The sequence below is a fragment of the Pan troglodytes genome, chromosome 18 (genome assembly GCF_028858775.2).
Source record: "Pan troglodytes isolate AG18354 chromosome 18, NHGRI_mPanTro3-v2.0_pri, whole genome shotgun sequence".
In the NCBI taxonomy this organism is placed as follows: domain Eukaryota; kingdom Metazoa; phylum Chordata; class Mammalia; order Primates; family Hominidae; genus Pan; species Pan troglodytes.
In genome coordinates, this window is record NC_072416.2 from 38,510,863 (window position 1) to 38,527,972 (window position 17,110).

A 17,110-nucleotide genomic window follows, 5' to 3' on the forward strand; every position below is an offset into this window, starting at 1 on the left:
CTTCTGAGTAGCTGGGACTACAGGTGTGCACCACCATGCCCGGATAATTTTCCTATTTTTTGTAGAGATGGGGTTTCACTAAGTTGCCCAGGCTGGGCTTGAACTCCTGGGCTCAAGCGATCCCCCACCTCAGCCTCCTGAGGGGCTGGGATTACAGGCATGAGGCAAGAGGGGCATTTCTTTCATAGTTAGATCTCCATTTTTGGAGATGTATTGCAATTCTGAGGGATGGTGTTGTTGGCTTTCACCTTGCAGAAATCAATTCCAAAATTGAGTTATGGAGAATGATATGATAAAGTGCCTTCAAAATTGACCTAGGAGCCAGGCACAGTGGCTCACATCTGTAATCCCAGCACTTTGGGAGGCCAAGGCGGGCAGATTACTTGAGACCAAGAGTTCAAGACCAGCCTGGCCAAAATGATGAAACCCTGTCTCTACAAAAATAATAATAATAATAATAATAATAATAATAATAATAATAATAATTAGCCAAGTGTGATGGTGCACACCTGCAATCCCAGCTACTCAGGTGGCTGAGGCACAAGAATCGCTTGAACCCAGGAGGTGGAGATTGCAGTGAGCTGAGAACTTGCCACTGCACTCCAACCTGGGTGAGAGAGGGAGACTCTGTGTCAAAAAAAAAAAAAAAAAGAAATACAACCTTAAAAGGAGACTGGTGTGTTACTTTGTTTTAATTTGGATTTTTCTGTTTCAGTTTGTCACCTCCAGCTAGGAAACAGACTGCAGTCCAACGTAAGTACAGTGCACAGAATCTCTGTGTGTGCATAGTGGCCTCCCCTTACAGGGTCAATTTTGGCCTTTGGCCTTAATCCTGAAGTATTTGCGTATGCTTTTTGTTCCTTGGCAAATAAATGAGAAAATAATTAGCCAACATTGGAAAGGTATTGTCCTAACAATGTCCCTTTAATGTTTCTTAGGAAAATTATGGTGACTCACTAAAATATCCTTGCTCAATGTCTGTTCAGTTGAATTTAATAACATATATTGCTAATGTTTGCATGTCTATGAAATGTGACTATGCGGAATTACTGAAAATTAACTATAAAATCCAAGGCATCTAAGTTTTAAACTTATCTTGGTTCATCACGTATATTTACACTAGATTTTATACTGTCTTCATTTGTTGTTGTTTTTTTTTTTGGTCTGTTTGTTTGTTTTGAGACAGAGTCTTGCTCTGTCAGCCAGGCTGGAGTACAGTAGTGTGATCTCGGCTCACCGAAATGTCCAGCTCCCGGGTTCAAGCAATTCTGCCTCAGCCTCTGAGAAGCCAGGATTACAAGTGTGCACCACCATGTCCGGCTATTTTTTTTATTTTTAGTAGAGACGGGGTTTCACCATTTGGCCAGACTGGTCTCGAACTCCTGACCTCAGGTGATCCACATGCCTCAGCCTCCCAAAGTGTTGGGATTATGGGATGAGCCACTGTGCCCGGCCTCACAAATGCCTTTTTGTCCAACACTGCAGATATTTCCCAACAAATGGGCTCATCCCTTCCAGTCTAGCACCTCACTCAACCCCAAACCTGATGGTTCTCTCACTTCCCAAAGTTGAGGCTGCCACACCCCAGTCTAGAACCCTATCTAGCCTCTGTGCAGATAGGGTTCGTACCCAGGTACATCTTCATACCCTGGATATATGAAGGATCTCTGGCTCAGAGGCTTCTGAAAGGTGTGCTGCTCCCATTTACTCTGTATTCTGATAGACGCCCACTGAGATGTTCAGCCCCTCCAGCTCTTCCTTGAGCATCTGCAGGTCTGAGTTGATGAAGCTCAGCTCCAGCCGCACTTGCTCCCGCACCTTTGGGTTTGCGGCCACTCTGTTCAAAGAGAAGAGGGAGAGAAGTGCCCTCAGCCAGGTATCCCAGCTTCTGGGTGAGCAGACCCAATCCCCAGTCCCTGCAGGGAGGATCAGGGCACGGCTTGCAGAGGAGGGCCGGGAGTGTCGGGTAAGGTATCCCACGGACACAGAGCACCTGCCCAGCTTGCAGCACACCTGCCAGTACGTGGAGCTGGGGACACAGGCAATGACACTGTGAGCTGCAGGCATGAACTCTATGACATCCTACAAAAACTCTGTCTTGAGAAGAGAAAACAAAACTGCTCCTAGCCATGCCCTAAAATACTGTAAGATATCCACTTGAAAAGAAATGAATGATTCCGGTCAGGCGTGGTGGTTCACATCTGTAATCCCAGCACTTTGGGAGGCCGAAGCAGGTGGATCAGCTGAGGTCAGGAGTTCGAGACCAGCCTAGCCAACATATAGTGAAACTCTGTCTCTAATAAAAAACACAAAAACTAGCTGGATGTGGTGGCTCATGCTTGTAGTCTCAGCTATGCAGAAGGCTGAGGCTTGAACCTGGGAGATAGGGGTTGCAGTGAGCTGAGACTGTGCCACTGCACTCCAGCCTGGGCAACAGAGCAAGGCTCCCTCTCAAAAAAAAAAAAAAAAAAAAAAGAATGATTCCTTTTGGTAGGAGAAATCCAAATAAATAAATAAATAAACATAAAATTTGTTTTAAAAAAAAGAAAGAAATGGATGATTAGCTGGGCATGGTGGTGCATGCCTATAGTCCCAGGCAGGAGGATCGCTTGAGTCCAGGAGGTTGATACTGCAGTGAGCTATGATCACACCCCCGCAATCCAGCCTGGGTGACAGGGCAAGACACTGTCTCTAAAAACTAAAATAAGATAATATGAAATTATATATATATATATATGATAGTAAAATAAAATAAATGAATGAGAAAATGAAGGGAGAGGTAATGCTTCCCAATTCATTCTGTAAACTAGTATTAGCAACCCAAGCCTAGCAACATATAAATAGGATTATACACCACAACTAAGTGGGATTTATCCCAGGAATGCAAGGTTGGTTTAACATCTGAAAATCAATATAATATATTATATTAACAGAATAAAGGACAAAAAACACATGGTGACTTCAACAGATATTGGAAAAACTATATGACAAAATCCATCACAGATTCATAATAAAAATTCTCAACAAAGTAGGAATAAAAGAGAATTTATGAAATCTGATAAAAGACACCTATAAAAACCCACAGTTAACATCACACTTTGTGGTGAATGACTGCTTTCCTCTTCTCACCACAAACAAGGCAAAGATGCCCACTTTTGCTATTTCTAATCAATGAGGCAAATAAAGAAATTAAAGGCATCCAGATTAGAAAGGAAAAAATAAAACTGTCTTTATTTACAGATGGCATTATCTTATATATAGAAAATCCTAAGGCATCCATAAAATAAATATTATTACTAATAAATTTAGCAAGGTCACAGGGTATAATCAATATACAAAAATCAATTTTTTTTTCTCTAGACAGGGTATCACTCTGTCACCTAGGCTGGAGTGCAATGTCACCATTATGGCTTACTACAGCCTCAAATTCCCAGGCTGAAGCCATCCTCCAGCCTCAGCCTCCCAAGGAGCTGGAACTACAGGTGCACACCACCACGCTGGCTGATTTTTGTATTTTTTTTGTAGAGATGGAGTCTCACTATGTTGCCCAGGCTGGCCCAGAAATCCTGGGCTCAAGCAATCTTCCTGCCTCAGCCTCCCAAAGTGCTGAGATTACAGGCATGAGCCACTGTGCCTGGCCAATTCAATTTCTATATAATAGCAATGAACAATCTTGAAACTGAGAAAACCATTCCATTCACAATAGCATCAAAAAGAATAAAATACTCAGGAATAAACAAAAGAATCACAAAACATGTAAACTGAAAACTACAAAACAATGCTGAGATATATTAAAAGAAGAGCTATTCCATGTTTACGGATGGGAAGGCTCATTATTGTCAAGATGTCAAGCCTCCTTAGTTGGTACATTCATTCAATGCAACCTCAATCAAAATCCCAGTAACCTTTTTAATAAAACTCGGCAAGCTGAATGGAAATGCAAAAAAAAAAAAACCTACAATAGGCAAAATAATTTTGAAAAATAAGAACAGAGTTGGAAAACATATTGATTTTAAAATTTACTAAGAAGCTGGGCTGGGCATGGTGGCTCACGTCTGTAATCCTAGCACTTTGGGAGGCTGAGGCGGGTAGATCACCTGAGGTCAGGAGTTCGAGACCAGCCTAGTCAACACAGTGAAACCCCATCTCTACTAAAAATACAAAAAATTAGCCAGGTGTGGTGGCAGACGCCTATAATCCCAGCTACTCATGAGCCTGATGCAGGAGAATCACTTGAACCTGGAAGGCAGAGGTTGCAGTGAGCCAAGATCACACCACTGCACTCCAGCCTGGGCAACAAGAGAGAAACTCCATCCCCAGAAAGAATAAAAAATAAAAAATAAACTTACTAAGAAGCTATAGTCATCAAGATAGCATGGTACTGACATAAAGATAGGCAATTAAACAGAATAAGAGTCCAGGAATAGGCCAGGTGTGGTAGCTCATGCCTGTAATCCCAGGACTTTGGGAGGCCAAGACAGATGGATCACGAGGTCAGGAGATCGAGACCATCCTGGCTGACATGGTGAAACCCCATCTCTACTAAAAATACAAAAAAAAAATTGTATTTTTAGTAGAGCATGGTGGTGGGTGTGGTGGTGGGCACCTGTAGTCCCAGCTACTCAGGAGGCTGAGGCAGGAGAATGGTGTGAATCCAGGAGGCGGAGCTTGCAGTGAGCTGAGATCGCACCACTGCACTCCAGCCTGGGTGACAGAGCGAGACTCCGTCTCATGAAAAAAAAAAAACAAAAGAGTCCAGGAATAAATGTTTACATTCATGTAGCAAATCTTTACAATTGATTTTGAACAAAAGTGCCAAATCAATTCAATGTGGAAAAGTTTATTGTTTCAACAAATAGTGCTAAAGCAAGTTGACATCCATAGGTACGTCAGGGTCCCTAAAACCACCCCCAAGTTCAGGGTTAATCTAGGAGGACTTGCAAAAGTCATGGCTATGGTTTACTACAGCAAAAGACACAAAGCATAATGAGCAAAGGGAAAGGCATATGGGGTGAAATTGGGAGGAGGCCCGGCCCAGGCTTTTAGGGGTCCTCTCCCAGTGGAATCCCACAGACCATGCTTAATTCTCCCGTCAAGGAGTTGTGACAACACACGTAAAATGCCAAGAAAGCCCCCAGAAAGTTCCAATCAGGACTCAGGTCCCACCAGGAGGTCCCTCCCTAGCTGACTTCTTGGGCTCCCTCCCAAAGCGGGCAGAAGGGTCTGGGTGAGGGACCTGAGCCTGGTTTTCACTTTCCTAAGCCTGAGGGTCCTCTTCCTGGCACAAGGCCTTGAGGACGCTTGGGAAGCCAGCCTTCAGGTCCCGCTGTTTTGTTATTTTGCCAAAGTATGTCCCGTCCGTAAGTTTGCCCCCTTGGGTCACTTTCTTCACCTTATCAGCAGGGCCCATCATTCCTGCTGCTTTCCAAAAAGATGCCAGAGCATATTTTTAGACCAATGAAGTTGGTGGGACAGTGGGTGGGACCCAGAGAGTGACGGACAGTGAGTCGGACTGGAGGGTGGGAAGGCAAAGTGAGTTCCGCTCCTGGGACGGGGCTGGGAGGGGACATGGAATGGTCTGTCAGCTATGAGTTTGTGGAAGGCAGAGTCGGTGACTTTCAGCTGACCTGCCTCGGTCTGGAAGATTCCAGTAGAGAAAGGGAGGGCCAGGGGCCTGGAGGCTGGTTCCAGGCCTGGGTGCTGGGCCTGAGAGCATTTCCAAAGCACTGAGCCTGGGACTGAAGGTAATTCACCACGAGCGCTCAGCTGGGGAGGACTGTCTGTGTGCTTCCCCCACCTCCCAGTCCCTCAACTCACCCCCAGTCCCCCCACCTGCCTTAACTCAGGAAAAAGGCCTCCCTCATGAGCACTGGCAGCTGCCTTCGGAGGCATGTCACAGTCACACCCCAGGACACAACACAGAATCTCAGGCCGGCAGGGGACATTTGAGATCAGCCAGCCCAGCCTCTCATTTTACAGCTGGGAATGGGCACAGGATGGCCATGGCTGCCCAAGGTCACAGAGCCTTGGAGGGAGAAGCAGGCACAGTGGAAAAAGTAAGGTCATGTGAGCCAGGTCTGGGCACCGGGTCCAGGCCTGCCACTCCCCTGCATGCGGCTCAGGGCGATGGCTCAGCCTCTCAGCCTCAGGTCCACAGCCGAAGCAGGCAGAGGAACAGCTGTTTGAGGGGCTGCCTGGGTGTCCTGTGCGCACAGCGGACACTTCATCAGCCACTCTGTAGGCAGCCAAGCCAGGAGGGCCCTCTGGGCACCTGGGCCTCTCCGCAGGAAGAGGAGCAGGGACCCACTATCCTTTGGGTCAACGAAGGCCTTAAGCAATGGGCTCGAAAATCCCTGATTAGTGACTACCTTCTGTTGCTAGGCAAGATGGGGACAAATACGGGGTCCAGTTCTCCAGCTGTTAAACATCTGTCTCATCAAGAAGATGGGACAGCCCATGGAAAATAAATTTCTATGGTTATAATAACTGTCCCAGATTCTCTGTGCAGTAATGGCCGACCTGCTTTCCCTCTGAAAACAAGCAAGAATTTTGGATAAAACAATAACAAAATTACGTTAAAAGCATCAAAGGGCTGCTAAGCTAGTGGGAAACCTCCAGGCCAAGTTTCAGGGGAAAATCAAGAACCTAGGGAGGAGCACTGGGGCCATTGTTGCCTGTGAGCATTTGCCAACCTGGCAAGTTGGGCTTCAACCTTGGAGGGAGTAGGGGGGTAGACAGAGGTCAAGGTATGAGGAGGCTGATAGGGGATTCACCCCCATATCAAGCTGGGAGCCTGAAAGGCCTCACCTTGGGTGAAGACAGAAGAAGAGATAACCCTGGCCCCTGCCCCAAAACAAGGAATTCATTAGCATTAAAAGGAGTGGGAGGAAAAAAGGAAAGGAAACTCACAGATTCAACCACAGAGGGCTTCTGGCCTCCTGCGGACTTGGACCGCTCACCCATCACACCTGGGAGGCCCGGGGATGGTGGGGCTTCTGTGCACTTGGTTCCAGGTGGTCTGGGCTGTCCATGTGAAAGCAAACACCATCCTCGTGAGAAGGAACCTCTGTCTTTGGCCTCACGGAAACCCCACAGACACCCTTCCAAGGGCCCCAAGAAGCACACAAAGATATCCAAGTCTGAAAGGGAAGAAGGCACCATGAGTAAGAACCAGCAGACAAGCTAGCAGACACCCGCACAGTCTCTCCATATTATTATACAATTACCAAACAAGACACTATGGTACATTTCAAACCATAATAGGAGAAATGGCCCATGTTCGGTGGCCAAGCATAGCACAGAGCTCCTCACTCCTCCAGGAATTCCACTGAAGGGTGGCAAGTTCTGGAGTTCAAGCCACTGGGGAGGCAACAGGAGTGCAAGTGGCCACAGTTCAGGCGCTGTTGGGCAGAGCGGGGGAGGGGGCGCTCCCAAGGAGTCCACTGGGAGACGCAGGCAGGGGGCTTCCCAGGCAGCCTCACCAACTTCCCTTCACACTGATCCCCTTTAAACGTGTGTCCAGCCTCGATGTAAGAGGAACAGGGAGAAATTGATTTGCTATTCATAAAATGTGCGCCTCTCTGCGCCTGCGCCTGCGCTGTGCGCCTCTCTGCGCCTGCACCCGCCCTGTGCGCCTCTCTGCGCCTCTCTTCGCCTGCGCCCGCCCTGTGTGCTTCTCTGTGCCTGCGCCCGCGCTGTGTGCCTTTGCGAGGGCGGAGCTGCGTTCTCCTCAGCACAGACCCAGATTGCATCGTGAGGGCGAGCTGAGTTCTCCTCTGCACAGACTTCGGAGATACAGCGAAGGCGGAGCAGTGTTTTCCTCCGCACAGACCCGGGCGGGCGGGCCGGGGGCACCGCGAGGGCAGAGCTGCGTTCTGCTCAGCACAGACCCGGGGTACATCTCGAAGGCAGAGCAGCTTTCTCCTCAGCACAGACCTTGGGGACACTGCCTCCCTTTGAGCAGAATAGGTGAATGAATGAATGAGTGTAATCACATGCCCTGCCTTTCCCTGTTTATCAAGCCTGGCATCACTTTAGAATCTCTTGTTAGGATTTATGGTACCCAGGCTTTACCTCAGAAGCTGAGAGTGGCACTCAGGTATAAGCATGTTTTTCCAAGCTACCCAGGTATTCCATAGCGCAGCCATGTTTGAGACAGTGGGGTCTAAGAACCATGTAGAACTAATTAGAATCCTGAAGTGTCTGTGATAAAGGTAATAAGCTTTTTGTAAGATTACAGAGGACATAGGTTAAGTTGGAAAGCCTGAGTGTTGAGATTCCTAGGCTCAGGAATTTTAATTTAAGCAAAGTTAAATGTCTTAACTTGCAAAGACATGAATCTGTAGATTCCAGATTAATGGCAGGTGTGAATTGTACAATAGAAATTGATCTAGCCTACGTGCCTTCTTGGACTGGCAGACTATGTTAATCTTTTTATTTTATGACAAGTTCAACATTATTCCCTTTTGTACTGAATTTTAGATTACTGATTTTGGGCACTCCAAGATTTTGGGAGAGACCTCTCTCGTGAGAACCTTATGTGGAACCCCCACCTGCTTGGCTCCTGAAGTTCTTGTTTCTGTTGGACTGCTGGGTTTTAGGAGTTATTCTTTTTATCTGGTAAGAAATATTTTCATTGCTTCACAGACTGGTAGGAGGTGATTAGATGAAGTCACAAATGTGTCTTGCTCTGTTGTCCAGGCTGGCATGCAGTGGCTTGATCTTGGCTAACTGTAGCCTCTGCCTCCTGGGTCAAGTGTCCTCCCACCTCAGCCTCCTGAGTAGCTGGGACTACATGCGCACACCACCATGCCCAGCTAATTTTTCTATTTTTTGTAGTGATGGGGTTTTGCCATGTTGCCCAGGCTGGTCTTGAATTCCTGGGCTCAAGTGATCCTCTTGCCTCGGCCTCCCAAAGTACTGGTATTACAAGCATGAGCCATTGTGCCCAGCCTAGCTCACTTTTTGACCATTGATTTAAAGAAAAATCAGACTTTTCATTATGCTGAAAAAGAAATCTTTATATCTGAATGCCACTGAGAATGCCACTTGATTTCTTTTCCTTTCTCTCTCTACCATTATTAAGCCTTAGTGGGTATCCACCTTTCTCTGAGCATAGGACTCAAGTGTCACTGAAGAATCAGATCACCAGTGGAAAACACAACTTCATTCCTAAAGTCTGGGCAGAAGTCTCAGAGAAAGGTATGAATATGAAAGGGTTAAGAATTTGTGGTATTCTAAAATGCGTGTGTCCTGTGGTGGGAGTTTGTCTCCAAATTCCATGGTGTTTTCTCCTGTCAATTCTGTTCTTATTTTCTATCGTTAGTTTCACACCATTTGAGAGGCACTGGAAATTATTAAGAGCATGCACTCAGGTCCTGGGTCTGCTACTACTTAGCTGTGTGGCCTTGGGCAAGTTATTTAACCTCTGTCTCCAATTTCTTTCTGTGTAAAGGGACCCTCAATAATCCCTACCTTAAAAGGTTTTTTGAGGGTTAGGGATAATGTACACAAGTGCCTTGTACCTATTTTAATGAGCAAAATAAATGCACTTGTAACTTTTTAGTTACAAGGTTTCCTTTGAGTAAGCAAGCGTGTAAAAACTAGATGTCTTTAGTTACCTTGTATTTTATAATTTATCCTGGCAACTTTAGTTCCCTGAAGAGAAAGTAGAAAATTAAATGTCAAATAACATAACATAGGTGATTGTGTTAAATGTCAGAATATTTAAGGAATAATAATGTTGTAATATACAGGCCAGCGTGCATTTGTTGCTTGCTGGAGTAGTCAAGTTTTATTTCTGACAAGTCTGCAGTTCCAGGGAGCCTCTCCCTGGCTGAGTAACTGTCACCCATCCATCTGTAGATGTCAGGGAGAGTTTGCTGTGCATCCCAGTTATCTTAGAATTGGGTAGAAGTTTAGCTTTAATTAGTTTGACCTTGAGTCTAGCAACAAGAGAGGGAACAGGCAACGAAGAGGTAGTGACTGATGTCCCAGCAGCAGGAGACAGGGAGTGTCATTGTCATTCCTGGTCTTCTCACAGTACTCTGAATACAGAGAATGAGGAAGATTAGGGGGCCCTGTCTGCTGACTCCCTGATGATCTCAGACCCTCTCTGCTCTTTCTGGATGGTGGCCTGTTAATTCTGGCATACTGTTACTGATAATATATTTATCCTTTTCACTGTGATTTGCCCAATTGTTGCTTTAGCTCTGGACCTTGTCAAGAAGTTGTTGGTAGTGGATCCAAAGGCATGTTTTATGACAGAAGAAGCCTTAAGACACCATGGTTTCAGGTGGGTGTGGGACAGTGCCTGCTAGCATAAAATACATGAGAATCCCTGCTGCCTGAGAGACATGAGACAGAGGACAGAAACATGTTTAGTCTGTTTAATCCAATTGTTTCAGATGTATGGGGGGTATCTTGGAGGATGGGTTACAACCTGTCTTTTTTTTTTTTCTTTTTTGAGACAAGTTCTCATTCTGTCACCCTGGCTGGAGTGCAGTGGCATGATCTCAGCTCACTGCAACCTCTTCCCCCTGGGTTCAAGTGATTCTCCTGCCTCAGCCTCCCAAGTAGCTGGGATTAAAGGTGCATGCTACCACGCCCACCTACTTTTTGTATTTTTTGTAGAGATGGGGTTTCGCCGTGTTGGCCAGGCTACAACCTTTTTGATGTTACTCATGGCTGTTGGATGTACAAGCTCACTTTATGTCCTGTTCTGGTTCCACCTGGCTGCCCCGAGTCTCCAGTTTGGCCTGTGTTCTTTTGAGGGCTTGTTCTGGCTCTACCCCCAGCCATGTCCACTGTTCTTCATAGGTGGGGTGCATTCCAGCCATCTTCAACCTTAAATCAGGGAAGTGGGGGAGGAGGGCAGCCTCCCTGGGGAGAATCCAGCTATTTCTCAAGCCCAAGTGACTGGGTATAAAGGGTCCCACTGCTTGTTCATTCAGATGAGTAAATGTGTCCTTAGTGAAGGCTGTCACCTGCACCTTTCATCTGTGTTACTGCTGTGCTTCTGCTAGGGGTAGGGGCTGCCATTATTAAATGCTGACCTCATTTGGAACCGCCAAGAGTTGGAAGTACATTGTGGCTTTTCTGGGTTAATCTTTAGTTTTGGAATTAGCTACCGCATTGGTCAGGTTTTTCTGATAGATGTCTGGTCTTCTGTAATGAGCACTTCCATTCAGCACAGCCATGCCCCTTTCTATTAATTTTCTTTTGGTCTGTGTATTAGTCTGTTCTCACACTGCTATAAAGAACTGCCCAAGACTGGGTAATTTATAGAGAAAAGAGCTTTAACTGACTCACAGCTCCACATGGCTGGGGAGGCCTCAGGAAACTTACAATCATGGTGGAAGGGGAAGAAGGCATGTCTTAATGGCAGCAGGTGAGAGAGCCTGTGAAGGAAGTGAAGGGTGAAGAGCCTCTTATGAAACTGTCAGATCTCGTGAGAACTCACTCACTATCACGAGAATAGCCTGGGGGGAACTGCCCCCATGAGACAATCACCTCTCAACAGGTCCCTTTCTCAAAACCTGGGGATTACAATTTGAGATGAGATTTGCATAGGGACACAAAGCCAAACTGTATCAATCCATTTTCTGTGGAGATGGGGGACAGAACTGGTAGCTTGAGCTAGAGGCTGTTACTTGAGCTAAATGCTGTTTCTCTGGGGATTACTGGTCCAGTAACTCCTTGTGCAATCCAGCCTCAGCCCCGTACTTCTGGGACTCTGGGAAGACTGTCCCCATTCTCTGTTCTAATCCTCTACACCTAACAGTTTTGCTCAGGCCAGCTCAGGTTGAGAACAACAAAAACTTAAAAAAAAAAAAAAGACAGATATATGTGTTTTGGATGTTACCCTGGAAACTATAGTCTCCCCAGAAGAAATCTGTCAGATGATTTAGCATTTAATAGACCACACAGATTTGAAACAGCAGGACCCTAGAGGAAAGGGGTTTGGAAACAAAGGGTGCCTTTGCATGTGGGGATTTTAATTTTGATGAAAAAGAGAAACATGTCTTTTGGCTCTTTTCATGTGTCCTAATAGGGAAACTCTTGGGTCTAAATGCAGAGGTACAGGAGCTGTGTTCATCTCTAGCAAAAAAACAGAGCTGGCCAGTTGAGCCTGGGAACAGGGTTTGCATCTGCCTGAAATTTATGAGCAAGCATAGCCTATTTTTCTTGTACTTCTTTGTCTCAAAGAAAACTTATTAACAACAAAGGAGAAGGTGAAGTTCAACTCCGTCACAGAATCTCCCTGGAATACACTTTTAGCCACCTTTTGTTTTTGCAGTAAAAGGAGGAATGAGCATTGAATGAAGACAAAGATGAAGACTGACCATCTAAAACATCTGTTAGTGATAGTTTGGGTTTTATTTTGGGAAAATTCAGTGTTTTCGCAAAAACCAAATGGTTTTGTGTTTCTGGCGCTGGACTGAGTGTTGGGAATGTGGATTCTGGTCTCTGTTTTGTCATTAACAGAGTGCCCAGTTTTGGGAGCATCCCTTACATCTACTGTCTGCCTCGTATTTACTGCCTGAAATAGAGGATTTCTTCTGTTTGCTTTCAAGGGATATTATAATTTAATTTTTATTTTATTTATTGTTGGAGACAAGGACTTCTTCTGTTGCCTAAACTGGAGTGCACTGGTGCAATTACAGCTCACTGCAGCCTCGACCTCCTGGACTTAAGGGATCCTCCCACCTCAGCCTCACAAAGTGCTTAGATAATAGGCACGAGCCACTGTTCCTGGCTAATTTAATATTTTGGAATAATTGTAGACATCATGAAGAAAATCAATGTTTATTTATTTATTGCCTTTTTTGAGATGGAGTCTTGCTTTTGTCTACCAGGCTGGAGTGCAATGGTGTGATCTCAGCTCACTGCGACCTCCACCTCTGAGTTCAAGTGCTTCTCCTGCATCAGACTCCCAAGTGGCTGGGATTACAGGTGCCTGCCACATGCCCAGCTCATTTTTGTATTTTTAGTAGAGATGGGGTTTCACCATGTTGGTCTGACTAGTCTCGAGCTCTTGACCTCAGGTGATCCACCCACCTTGGCCTCCCAAAGTGCTGGGATTCCAGGCATGAGCCACTGTGCCTGACCTGATTACTTGTTTTAAATATAAGCCTGATTAGGCTTGTGACCACTCTGTTTGGCTTCACTGAAGGGCTGCCAAGAGATGGACTTTTGAGAGTGACACTGCAAGATAATTGAGATCCTAAGTAAGGCTGTGAGAGGGTGCGGAGAGGAATCCAGATGAGCTTGCTGCTGTCAAATGGCAATGGAGAGATACACTGAGAAACTCAAAACAGAGTGACCTCAAGTGATCTGCCTTGGCCTCCCAAATTGCTGGGATTACAGGTGTGAGCCACTGTGCCTGGTCCTTCTTTCCTTCTTTCTTTCTTCCTCCTTCCTTCCCCCTCCCCTCTCCTCCATTCCTTTCCCCTCCCCTCTTTCATCCCCCCCCTTTTTCCTTCCTTCCTTCTTTCCTTTCTTCCTTCCTCAGGGTCTTGCTGTCTCACCTAGGCTGGAGTGCAGTGGCATGATCACTGCACCATGACTTTCAGGCTCAAGTGATCCTCCTGCCCCAGCCTCCCAAGTAGCTGAGACTACAGGTGCATGCCACCATGTCTGGCTAATTTAAATTTTTTTTTTTTTTGAGACAGAGTCGTAGTCTTTTGCCCAGGCTGGAGTGCAGTGGTGTGATCCTGTCTTACTGCAACCTCCACCTCTCGAGTTCAAGTGATTCTCCTGCCTCAGCCTCCTGAGTAGCCGGGATTACAGGCATGCACTACCACACCTGGCTAATTTTGTATTTTTAGTAGAGACGGGGTTTCACCATGTTAGCCAGGCTGATCTCAAACTTCCGACCTCAGGTGATTCGCCCGCCTTGGCCTCCCAAACTGCTGGGATTACAGACGTGAGCCTCTGTGCCTGGCCTAATTTTTACATTTTTTTGTAGTGACAAAGTCCCAGTATGTTGCCCAGGCTGGTCTCAAATTCCTGGCCTCAAGCAATTCTCCCACCTTGGCCTCCCAAAGTGCTGGGATTATAGGCATGAGCCACCATGCCCAACCTAGTGTTGTAAAATTTCCATATCCATCAAATTGCCAAATGGTGGAGGACTTTACTGTATCCTCTCTCTTTCCCCACTGTGGTATGCTTGGCTCAGTGGGAGGAGGGGCTGGAGTTGGGTGGGAAAGTACACGAGGCATTGGAATCAGATAACTCTGGGTCTGTATTCTGCACATGCCACCTGTGAGTGGCTGAGCTGGGCTTCTGGCCAGAACTCAAAGGCCACATTCCTAGTTATAGATGTTCCTTTCACCTTGCTGAAGTTGGGGAGAGCTGCATCAGATCACCTCTCAGGGTTTCCTAATGCAAATCCTTGAACCCTGCAGAAGTAAGCATCCAGAGAGGTGGGAGCTACTCGTATACACACTGTCTGTGCCCTCCTCATCTCCCGCTCCTGCAGCATGAAACAGCTGTAATGCTTTGTTATGTTTATTGTCTCCCTTTCTCACTAGACCTGAGCTCTGGGATATTGTGGCCTTAAGTACTTCTGAAAATTTGTATGGCATCTGCTGGGTGAATTTTCCTAGGGTGCTAGGCTGGTTGTTAGGACAGCCTGGGTGACTGGCCTCATTCATGGCAGGGGCAGCAGGTGGAGAGTGGTCCTGGAAGGATTTGAGGAGCTGCACAGAGTCAGACCCAGCCCCTGGCCCCCTGATTGTCACCTTTCTCAGGATCTGGGATGCTAATTCAGAAACTCTTGACTGCCGGAGGCTGTGATTGACCCACTGAGAGCTTTTAGGCATGTGGATGTGAGTCAGCCAGGATTGATGGAGCATTGACTGCTAATTGGACTCCTCTGGGAAGGTAGAAGGGGGCAACACATCATGCCTTCGCTGTGGGAGCTTCATCAAGGGGATGATTCTTGGACGGACATCTTTTCCTCCCTCTTTCCACAGGGGCATGCTAGCCCTGTCATTCTAGTTTATTATCCTTCAGACACAGCTACTTATGTTTTTAATTCCCTCACAGGATGAAGACATGAAGAGAAAGTTTCAAGATCTTCTGTCTGAGGAAAATGAATCCACAGGTCTATCCCAGGTTCTAGCCCAGGTATTCGTATTCCTGATGATCACTAAATGTAGTCTAGGCTTAAGGAGCTGATAAGCAAAGAGATGAAATTGAAGATTTTCCTGAGTAATAATTGCTTAACATTGTTTCAGTTATAATGTAGTAGAAACTCTGTTTGAACTTGATTCACTCTAGCACCCTTAGATTTAAAAATGCAGGTTATGTTTAATATCTAACACATAATAGACAGATAAGCACAGCTAGGGATTGTCATCCAAAAGGTCACCTGCAAGGCAATTTCAAAAGACTCTATTAGAGGCTCAAATATAAATTTGTTGGAAAATTAAAATTTGGGTCAGTAGTTGATTCCTTGATTACAATTTTATTCTTTAAAGTTCATTGTGAGTATAAGTTAATTCCAGTCCTGCTTTTTTGTTGTTGTTTTTGTTGAATGGTAGCTGTCCTTTTTCCAACTGTTTTCTCCCCCCCGATTTTTATTTTCTTGAGACAGACTCTTAGTCTGTCACTCAGGCCAGAGTTCAGTGGTGCAATCTCAGCTCACTGCAACCTCTGCCTCCTGGGTTCAGGCAGTTCTCCTGCCTCAGTCTCCTGAGTATCTGGGACTACAGGTGTCCGCCACTGTGCCCAGTTAATTTTTGTATTTTTTGGTGAGAAGGGGTTTTGCCATGTTGGTCAGGCTTGTCTCGAACTTTTGACCTGAAGTGACCTACCCACCTCGGCTTCCCAAAGTGCTTGAATTATAGGTGTGAGTCACCACACCCAGCCTTCCTCCCAATTTTGTATATGGGAAAACAACTAAGGCACAAAGGTTGTCTTCCCGCAAAAGACCAAGACTTGGGGCTTCAACTGAGAGGTATTGTAGTCCTTTTAAACTTGATATTTAGAAAAGGATGATCAAGAGGAAGTTGGTTATGCTACTTGCTTTCAGTATACATCATTCAGAGGTCAGAAGCCATAAGGGAGAGAAATATCTATTAGATAAGCATGTCTGAGTTGCGGGCTGTGGTGAGGACTCAGTTGTCAATGATGAAAACCAGTAATTTTTGGTACTAGAATTTCACATCAAATGCCCCCACTTTACTGGAAGTACATTGAGGAACTTTGATAATCTTAAAGAAGCCAGTGATTTTCTTTTGAACATTTCTCCATTTTCCTTTATTTTCAGCCTTCTACTAGTCGAAAGCGGCCTCCTGAAGGGGAAGCCGAGGGTGCCGAGACCACAAAGCGCCCGGCTGTGTGTGCTGCTGTGTTGTGAACTCTGTGGTTTGAACATGAAAGAAATGTCCTTTCTTTCACTCTGTCATCTTTCTTTTCTTTGAGTCTGTTTTTTTATAGTTTGTGTATTAATTATGGAAATAATTGCTTTTTCACAGTCACTGATGTACAATTAAAAACCTGATGGAACCTGGGCTTTGTGCTTCTGCTTGATAATCGGTTCTTTAGTTGAATGGCTTTATTATTTATTTATTTGAGACGGAGTCTCACTCTGTTGCCCAGCCTGAAGTGTAGTGGTGCAAGCTTGGCTCACTGCAACCTCTGCTTCCCAGGTTCAAGCGATTCTCGTGCCTCAGCCTCCTGAGTAGCTGGGATTACAGGTATGTGCCACCATGCCAAGCTAATTTTTATATTTTTTTGTAGAGACAGGGTTTTGCCATGTTGGCCAGCCTGGTCTTGAACTTCTGACCTCAGGTGATCCGCCTGCCTTGGTCTCTTAAAGTGCTGGGATTACACACGTGAGCCACTATGCCTAGCCTGAATGGCTTTTTTTATATTTAAAGTTGTTGTGTGCCTTTCATCTGGAGCTACACCTTGGCTATCACTAGGCAGGTTTCCCAGGATGTCACCCTGGTCTCAGCCTGTGAGAGCTGAATGCAAATTCTAAGGGCCCCTTGGAAAGTTCCAGGGAAAGGAGCATAGCGAGGTTGGGGGTGGAGTTTGTAGAGACTGGCTGGCTGGCTGCTGACATCTTCATGAGAACAGCAGGTAACTTGGTGCATAA

At 45.9% G+C, this 17,110-nt stretch overlaps 1 long non-coding RNA gene across 1 annotated transcript; it reads left to right on the forward strand.

The window, feature by feature from the left end:
* The first annotated feature begins 7,642 nt into the window (after positions 1-7,642).
* LOC107973055 (uncharacterized) lies at positions 7,643-16,520 on the forward strand. Its single transcript, XR_002941878.2, has 6 exons — positions 7,643-7,968; positions 8,482-8,619; positions 9,086-9,201; positions 10,210-10,294; positions 15,052-15,132; positions 16,277-16,520. It is a non-coding gene; the product is annotated as an uncharacterized LOC107973055 (long non-coding RNA).
* Positions 16,521-17,110: the final 590 nt, after the last annotated feature.